Source organism: Ictidomys tridecemlineatus, chromosome 9 (assembly GCF_052094955.1).
Source record: "Ictidomys tridecemlineatus isolate mIctTri1 chromosome 9, mIctTri1.hap1, whole genome shotgun sequence".
Classification (NCBI taxonomy): Eukaryota; Metazoa; Chordata; class Mammalia; order Rodentia; family Sciuridae; genus Ictidomys; species Ictidomys tridecemlineatus.
This window is the reverse complement of record NC_135485.1, coordinates 141,788,949-141,795,216: the sequence shown is the minus strand read 5'-3', so window position 1 is coordinate 141,795,216 and position 6,268 is coordinate 141,788,949. Positions and strand designations below refer to the sequence as shown.

At 43.3% G+C, this 6,268-nt stretch overlaps 1 long non-coding RNA gene across 1 annotated transcript; it reads right to left on the bottom strand.

The window, feature by feature from the left end:
- Window positions 1–2,262: 2,262 nt before the first annotated feature.
- LOC144366547 (uncharacterized) lies at window positions 2,263–5,234 on the bottom strand. Its single transcript, XR_013425602.1, has 2 exons — window positions 5,010–5,234; window positions 2,263–2,784 (listed from the first exon to the last, which is right to left on the bottom strand). It is a non-coding gene; the product is annotated as an uncharacterized LOC144366547 (long non-coding RNA).
- Between the last annotated feature and the right edge of the window lie 1,034 nt (window positions 5,235–6,268).

Here is a 6,268-nt window from a genome sequence, read left to right as displayed (position 1 = left end):
AACTTAAAAACTGCCACACCACATGCCTCTTGAGTCTCTGTTCCTTGATTCTATCAAACTTCACCCAACATATTTTTAAGGTCTCTCCTCTTAGTTGCCTCTTCCTGTGGTTCTGTGTTCAGATAACGCCATCCTAAAAGCCAGTTACTCAAGCTAATCACATGCCTCAGGCATCAACTATTATTTGCAGGGGACAGTGTATGTACTGAATTCTTGATTTATTAATATTTTATTAGTTCTTAGGACAACTGCTTCTCTTTCGGACTCTTCTTTTTGTCAGATATAAATTTCAAAATTAAAAGCATAACTTTCATAGAAATACAGAGTGAACACATTTCAAAACTCTACTAGAGCCGGGCCACAGTGGTAAATGCCTGTAATCCCAGTGACTGAGGCAGGAGGATTGCGAATTCAAAGCCTGCCTTAGTAAAAGCGAGGCACTAAGCAACTCAGTGAGACCCTGTCTCTAATAAAATACAGAATAGGGCTGGAGATGTGGTTCAGTGGTCGAGTGCCACTGAATTAAATCACTGGCACAAAAAACAAACAAAAAAAAAAACTCTATTAGATTCATTAATTAAGGAGAGCATGAATGAGATACCAAAGCTAGTTTAAGAGCATCTGAAGAAAAAGGACTTACATCGTCTATCAAGAAAGGCACAGGGGGCTGGGATTGTAGCTCAGCAGTAGAGCACTCACCTACCATGTGCAAGCCCTGGGTTCGATCCTCAGCACCACATAAAAATAAATAAATAAAATAAAGATATTGTATCTAAAACTAAAAAATAAATATAAAAAAAAGAAAGGTACAGGGCAATATATATTTCTTTTTTAAATTAGAGAAAATTCTGGTTCATAGTCTCTGGAACACAAAAGCATAACTTTTGAGGTTATCTTTTTCACCATAGAGAAATCTGCATCTTAGCAGGTAAACCTTAGAGTTAACACACATCTCCACAGTGTCTGGACTCTGGGCAACAGTTAATCACAAAGTCAAATAAGGCACAGCTTCCTGGAAAATTTTTAAATTCCTAAGAGGCCTCTTACACAATGTCCCAGTATGACCTTGAAAAGACATACAACTCCCTCTTTTGTTTTATCTTCAAATATAACCAAACACTCTTGACATCCTTTCATCATGAATCACTGTTTTGCCTATCTCCCACAACCTGTGAAAGGGTAACAAGACAAGACTTTACATTAATTAAATGAAGTTATTTCTGTTTATTGTTCCACTTGATCTTCCTTCCTGGTGCAAGATTTGTTTCTGTATATCCACAGTCAGTAACATTCAGTGCTGAGGAACTGCATGCAATGTAACTAAAGGCATTGTTAGATGCTCTAGTTCTTTCTTTTTTTCAATATTTAGACCCAGGTCCTTGAACATGCTAGACAAATGCTCTACCACCGAGCTACTCCAGTCCTTTTTATTTTTGAGACCAGATCTTGCTAAGTTGCTGAGGTTGGCCTTGAACTTGCAATCCTCCTGCCTCACCCCACTTCCACCCCAAATTGCTGGGATTACAGGTGTGCACCATCTTGACTGGCTTGAAACTCTCATTCTTAATGAGGTCTTGCTTGTGTTGGCAGAAATATGCTCCCCTGTCACTTTTACCCATTGAAGGTCTAGATTAAGGGGTAGACAAACCAGACAGCTTCCTGAGCATTAATCAAAAAGGGATGCTAACATATCACCAACACCAATTGTGGAATGTGCCAAGTAAGGCGTCTCCGTGCCTGACTCCTCACATAACAGGATCTTATAAATTGGTCCCACCAAATGGAAATAGATGAGGCATTCAAAGGGAAATTTAAAAACATATTCCCCATCTGAGCTGAGTTATCTCTGTTGAGTATTTTAGGGAGGCAAATGTGTAAGTAGCTCAAAGCACTAAGAACAACTTCAAGTCTTGCCCACTGGAGTCCAAAAATGTGGTCATCATCTGGAATTCCAAAACTCAATAATGCCATGACGTTGACTAGAAACAGGCACTTTTTTATTATCTAAATCACAAACCCTTTATTAGGCCATAATTTTTCCATTCAGACAATTGTAAAATACCCAAAGAAGATTATAGTACAGTATTGAATAAAGAAGGAAATGAATATCTCCAAAAAAAAAAAAAAAAATCAGTCCAAGAAACTCAAATGTATCTGGACAGAATCCTTAATGACACCCATGTAAGTTACTTCTTTTCTTACTTAGTAAAGTGAGTGACCCATGCTACTCAGAGATAAGTGACATAAAAAAAACTAGAAATGTCTTCAAAACATTGAAATTTTATTGTCATGTTATCACATGTAATAAATCCTTTATTTTGAGCATAAAGAACTATATATATTTTATTAGCACTCACACACACACACACAAAAATTCCTCCCCAGTCTTGCCAGATACATGTTTAAGAACTATTGAAGGGATATAGGTATGAATCGTTGCCAAATCATGAGCCCACAGGTCTACTTCTGGCTCTGCTGATGGGTTCCAGTTCCAACATCGGGAGCCATGCAAAATCCTTGAATCCTGTTTCCATATGACTGACCTTCAGATACCTAAAAACAGTTTCCCCATCCTCCTGCAGGCTTCTCTGCTCCAGATCAAATGAGGAAACCCCTTCTGGGGAATGACTCCAAGATTCGTCATTTCCATGATCACCCTCCTGCGGAGGCGTCCTGGTTTGCCAACGTGCCCAAGTGTGACTTCCAGTATCACACACAACATGACAGACGTCTGGTGCCCCATTTGTGACAGGCAGTCCTCTTGCTCCACCTGTTCTGCCAACTCTGTGGTAAAATCACAAGACAAGTTCAGGGGCAATGACATCCCACCCACATCTCTTTAACGGAAGGGTTCAGTGTCTGAAACTTCCTGGAGCCATTTAGCCTTCTCCCTAGGCTCAGGGGGACCCGGTCAGAATCAGTCCAGAGACAGAAACCGCACCAGTTATTTGAAGAGAGAGGATCTAATATCAAGAACTGCCCGCAGCCAGATATTAAATTGTGTGGTGGGTGGCTGAGGGCACAGAGGACTCTGAGCGCATCCCAGGGGGAACCATAGGAGGCTGGACCATCCTCGTCAGCCTACCCTGGGCAGACATGAAGATGGGACTGAACCTGCAACGGTTTCCTCAGGGGAAATGTGTGCAACAGGAAGCAGAGGCATCAGTAGGGGCCCAAGAACGGTCACAGACTGAAATGCCAGCAGCACCCAGGAGAAAGGAGCCATGAAGCGCCAGGAAGTGCCAGCAAAGCCATAGGAACACTATTGAGGCAAAGCTGCTGGCCACAGGAGTCTGTGTCTGGTGGGAATCCACCTCAGCCTCGGGCACCTCAGCTACAGAGACAGCAGGCCACCACGGGGGGCAGGACCTCAGAGCCACACAGCAGGGAGGGATCCACGAGCAGTAGCTGAGACGTGTGGTCAGTTAAGCTTAGGGTTACAGATAAAATATAGGACACCCAGTTAAATTTGACTTTCATATAAACAATGAGCAAATTTTTAGAATAAGTTTGTCTAAAATATGGTGGAAGAGAGACTAAAAATTATTTGTTGTTCAAAATGAACTCACTTCCATCATTTTTTTTTTTTTTTTTTGCTAAATCCACCAGCTCTAATGACACTCCTGGTAGTTGGGGACCTGCAAGGCCCATTTGCAAGGCCGACACACACGCTGGTTGGGAGAAGAAAGGTGAGAGTTTGGAATTTTTAAAACTTTAAAACTTAGAGGAGGCTACTGGGAAGCTGGAACTGAGACATCTAAGGAAGTGCCCCCGCCGGCTGGTACTCCTGGGCGGTGAGGGAGGGCGCCAGTTTGTAGCTGGAAAATTTCAAAGTGAATTCCACGCTGAGAGGGGAAGGAGCTGCCGCTGCAGGGATGAAGGATGCTCCAGGAGCCACAAGAAGCAAGGGGAAGCAAGTCCCCACTCCCTCCCGCACCCCTCCTCAGCGCCCCCTATGGGCAGAACCTAGCAGGAGGCCAGTGGCCAGGCAGAAACGCAAAGCAGATTATGGAGGACTGGGTTTGGAATCCATTGGGAAGACCCAATGTTTTTTTGTTGTTTTTTTTTTTGTTGTTGTTGTTGTTGTTTTACTGGTTGTTCACAACATTACAAAGCTCTTGACATATCATATTTTATACATTAGATTGAAGTAGGTTATGAACTCCCAATTTTTACCCCAAATGCAGATTGCAGAATCATGTCCGTTACACATCCACAATTTTACATAATGCCCAATTAGTAATTGCTGTATTCTGCTACCTTTCCTATCCTCTACTATCCCCCCTCCCCTTCCCTCACATCTTCTCTCTCTACCTCATCTAAGACCCAATGTTAGACATTTCAAAGACTAGCAAAGATCACACCCAGTTAATAAAATGCCAAAAAATGACTGACTGTGGACCCTTGTGAGTTCAAGTCGACCCCAGACTCATGAAATTTATGGTTTGATTGTTTACAGAAAAAATGCTGCTGGCCAACTTACACCCACCATTTTTGGTAGATTATCCTAACAGCCAGCAGGAAAGAGATGGGCTTGGCTTGGCTTTTCAAATTCTCTTCTTGTAAAAACAAATGAGTGGCCAGGTGCAGTAGTGTATGCCTGTAATCCGAGCAACTGGAGAGGCTGAGGCAGGAGGATCTCGAGTTCAAAGCCAGCCTCAGCAAAAGCAAGGTGCTAAGCAACTCAGTGAGACCTTGTCTCTAAATAAAATACCAAAAAGGGCTGAGATGTGGCTCAGTGGTAAGTGCCCCTGAGTTCAATCCCTGATCCCCCCACACACCCCCAAAAAAAGTGGAGGACCCTTAAGCCCATGGCTAAGGCTGGCAGAGGGATGAGAAGGAACGGGTAGTCTTGTGCTGAGTGGAGAAGGGCCGTAAAGACTCCAGTAAAGTTTATCACTCCCCACCCCATAAAACAGGTATTATTAAGCCTGTGCTGCAAATGGACTCTAATCCCGTAGGAAATGGACAGCCTTAGGAGAGATTCTTGCTTGCTAAGGTCACCTCACCCCTCAGTGTCTCCAGAGCATTCCTCCAGTAGGCGTCTTGTTCTGAGCTCCGTATACAACCACGAAGGTGGGGTGAAGGTGGCCCAGGAGGCTCGAAGGGAAAGATGGATCCACTCCAGTGCACAGTGAGCAACCTTTGAAAAAATTTTGAGTGGAAGGGTGATAGATACAGTCAGAGGGCAGAAGAGGAGGACTTATCAGAAACGCATTCAAGAGATAATAAGGCCTTAGACTCAGCCAACAGTTGGATTGGAGTTAACAACAATCCAAATGCTCAAAAGCATTTTCTCTAAAACAAAAAAGGATTTCAAAGGAGATTAAAGGTGTAAAATATTGAGTGAGCTATGAGGGAAGTGTACCAGGATTTCAGATTTCTTAACCCTTTTTGGCATTTCTGCTCCATTCACATTCATGCATTCACAGGCAAATAATACATATCAACCTTCAAATGTGAACAGATGGAAGGAAAAGTAGAGATTCTAAGCATTTTGGGTGGGGCTTATGTGATCTGAATGAATGAGAATAAGATGTAACTAGTTGGGGAAAAGGAATTCTCTGATCATACACTAATTATTATTTTCATTTCAAGGGTTTCAAGAATAGAACAGTATCCTCTGCTAATTACTTCCTGTATTCGTTATCTGTTATTGCATAACAGATTTCCCCAAAACTTAGTGGCTTAAAACAATAATAAGCATCTATTATCTCTGACAGTTTCTGTGGTCAGGAATTCTGGAGAAGATTAGTGAGTGCTTCTGGCTCAAAGTCCCTCATTAGTCAGCTTTGCATCACTGTGACCAAAATGCCTAACAAGGCAACTTAGAGAAAGGAAAGTTTATTTAAGCTCATGGTTTCAGAGGTTCAGCTCCTAGTGGACTGACTCCATTGCTCTGGGCCAAAGTGGGGCAGTGCATCCTGGTGGAAGGGTGCTGCTTCGTTGATGGCAGCCAGAAAGCTGATGGGGGGAGGAAGGAGCTACAGGGAAGATGGACCCTTCCAGGGCAGGCCCCCAGTGACCCACGTCCACCAGCCCCACCTGCTTACAGTTACCACCCCGTCGGCCCATTCAAACTGAGACGGAGTGATCAGGATGCAAGTCTCACAGTCCAATCATTTAACCTCTGAAAATGCCTACATTAGCAAAGGAGCCTTTGGGGACACCTTGCCTCTAAACCATAACACGAGGCAAGAGTCAAGACACTGGCTGAGGCTGCAGTCAAGGTCAAGGGAGGTTCGGTGGGGTACAGGATTCCCTTTCA